Here is a 3,291-nt window from a genome sequence, read left to right on the forward strand (position 1 = left end):
CCAGCACTTTGGGAGGCCAAGGTGAGAGGATTGCCTGAGCCCACAGGTTTGAGACCACCCTGGGCAACTTGGCAAGATCTTATTTCTACAATAAATCAAAAAATTAGCCAGGTGTGATGGCGCATGCCTGTAGTTCCAGCTACTTGGAAGGCTGAGGCAGAAGGATCGCCTGATCCCAGTAGGTCGAGGCTGCGGTGGCCGGGAGCATGTCTCTGCACTCCAGCCTGGGTGACAGAGTGAGAGTCCGACTCAAAAAAAAAAAGGGAACATTACTACCAATCTTAGATATATCATATGGATTATAAGGGAATATTATGAATAATTGTAAACCAACAAATTAGATAATCTAGATGAAATGGACAAATTTCTAGAAAGCCACAAACTATTGAAAATGAGTCAAAAAGTAGCAGAAAATATGAACAAACTCTAAAAAGTAAAGAGCTCGGCTGTTGGTGAGCAGCACTTCTTTTTTGTTCGACATCTTAGCAGGTTGCAGTGGTCTCTCCACTGCTCTACAGACTTTGCAATGCCGCCCAAAGATGACAACAAGAAGAAAGATGCTGGAAAGTTGGCCAAGAAAGACAGAGACCCAGTGAACAAATCTGGGGGCAAGACTAGAAAGAAGTGGTCCAAAGGCAAAGTTTGCAGCAAGCATAATAACCTCCTCTTATTTGACAAAGCTACATATGGCAAACTCTGTAAGAAAGTTACTAATTACAAATTTATAACCCCCGTTGAGTTCTCTGAGAGACAGAAGATTCCAGCTTTCCTGGCCAGGGCAGCCCTTCAGGACCTCCTTAGTAAAGAACTTAAACTGATTACTTGCGCAGAGCTCAAGTAACTTACACTAGAAATAGCAAGGGTGGGGATGCCCCAGCTGCTGGTGAAGATGCATGAACAGGTCCAACCAACTGTACATTTGGAATAATAGAACTTTATTAAATCAAAAATAAAAGTTAAAAGTTAAAAGTAGCCGGGCTCGGTGGCTCAGCCTGCAATTCCGCACCTTTGAGAGGCTGAGGTGAGTGGATTGCCAGAGCCCACAGGTTCGAGACCCGCCTGGGCAACTTGGCGAGACCTCATCTCTACAATAAATCAAAAAATCAGACGGGCGCGGTAGCGCATGCCTGAATTCCGGCTACTTGGAAGGCTGAGGTGGAAGGATCACCAGAGCCCAGCAGGTTGAGGCCGTGGTGGCCAGGAGCGGCCACTGCACTCCAGTCTGGGCAATAGAGTGAGACTCTAACTCAAAAAAAAAAAAAGTTAAAAGTAAAGAGATCAAATTAGTAATCAAGAAACTTCCTACATGGAAAATTTAAAAACTAATGGCCTCGTTGGTTAATTCTACCATACATTTACAGAAAAATTAACACCAATTCTTTACAAATTCTTGCAAAAAAAAAAAAATAGAAGAGACAGGAACATTTCCCAACTCATTCTATGAGATCAATATTACCTGGATACCAAAACTAGACAAAGATATCACAAGAAAAGAAAACCATGCCAATATTCTTTTTTTTTTTTTAGAGTCAGAGTCTCACTCTCTCACTAGGCTGGAGTGCAGTGGCACACTCGTGGCCACCACAGCCTCGACCTGCTGGCATTAGGTGATCCTTCTGCCTCAGCCTTCCAAGTAGCAGGAACCACAGGCATATACCACCACCTTCAGCTAATTTTGTTATTTATTGTCGAGACGAAGTCTTGCCATGTTGCTCAGGTTGGTCTCGAACCCCTGAGCTCAGGTAATAATCTTGTCTCTGCCTTCCAAAGTGCTGGGATGACAGGCATGATCCACCATGCCCAGCTGCCAATATTCCTTCTTTTTTAAATTTTTTTGAGTTGGAGTCTCACTTGGTCGTCGCCCGGGCTGGAGTGCAGTGGCACACTCACGGCCATTCCAGCATTGACCTGCTGGGCTCCGGCGATTCTTCCACCTCAGCCTTCCAAGTAGCTGGAATTACAGGCACGTGCTACCATGCCCGGCTAATTTTTTGATTTATTGTAGAGATGAGGTCTCACCAAGTTGCCCGGGTGGGTCTCGAACCCGTGAGCTCAGGCAATCCACTCGCCTTGGTCTCCCAAAGTGCTGGGATTACAGGCTGGGCCACTGAGCCTAGCCATTATTCTTTACAAATATAAATATGAATATAAATATTGTGTGTGTGTGTGTGTGTGTGTGTGTCTGTGTGTGTGTGTATTTTTCTTCGGTCTGAGTCTCACTTTGTCGTCCAGACTGAAGTGCTCACAGCATTTCATGCTCATAGTTACCACAGCCTCGACCTGCTAGGTTCAGATCAGTCCACTTCAGCCTTTCAAGAAGCTGGAACCACAGGCATGCACTACCATGCCAGGCCAATCTTTTGATTTACCATAGAGACAAGTTCTCACCAAGTTGCCCATGCTGGTCTTGCCTCCACCACCCAAAGTGGTGGGATTACAGGTGTGAGTCTCCACACCCGGCTATAAATATAAACATTAAAATCCTCAACAAGTCCGGGTTCGGTGGGTCAGCCTGTAACACCGCACTTTGGGGGCCGAGGTGAGTGAGTTCGAGACCCGCCTGGGCAACTTGGCGAGACCTCATCTCTACAATAAATCAAAAACTAGCCGGGTATGGTAGTGCACGCCTGTAGTTCCAGCTACTTGGAAGGTTGAGGTGGAAGGATCGCCGGAGCCCAGCAGGTCAAGGCTGCGGTGGCCAGGAGCAGCCACTGCATTCCAGTCTGGGCGACAGAGTGAGACTCCAACACACACACAAAAAAAAATCTTCAACAAAATCCTAGCAACCTAAATCCAGTAACATATAAAAAGATGATATACCCTGACCTCTAAGGGATTTATTCCAGAATTGAAAGACTGGTTCAACATATGAAAATCAATCAGTGTGATTCACTATACTAATAGGATAAAGGGAAAAAGATTTATTAACAGATGCTCAAGCATTTGACAAAAGCTAACCCCATTTCATGGCAAAAACATTTAATCTTAGGAACAAGAAAATGATGTTCATTTTCAACACTTCCATTCAGCATTGTACTGAAGCAAGGAAAATTAGGCAATAAAAAGAAAAAGAAATAAAAGCTATCTAGATTGGATAAAACTACATTTGTAGATGACTTGATCATGTATATAGAAAATCCTAAGGAATCCACAAAGAGAACTATTAGAAAACTAAAGAAATTGAGGATGGTCACAGAGAACAAAGCCTACATTAAAAGTCCATTGTATTTCTTTTTTTTTTCTTTTTTTTTTTTGAGTTGGAGTCTCACTCTGTCGCCCAGACTAGAGTGC

The 3,291-nt window shown here is 43.9% G+C and overlaps 1 pseudogene; it reads left to right on the forward strand.

Annotated features, from left to right (window-relative positions):
- The first annotated feature begins 526 nt into the window (after positions 1-526).
- On the forward strand, positions 527-897 carry LOC103263747 (annotated as a pseudogene).
- Positions 898-3,291: the final 2,394 nt, after the last annotated feature.

This window comes from Carlito syrichta, unplaced genomic scaffold (assembly GCF_000164805.1).
Source record: "Carlito syrichta isolate Samal-C Ts95f unplaced genomic scaffold, Tarsius_syrichta-2.0.1 Scaffold305248, whole genome shotgun sequence".
NCBI classification, from domain to species: Eukaryota; Metazoa; Chordata; class Mammalia; order Primates; family Tarsiidae; genus Carlito; species Carlito syrichta.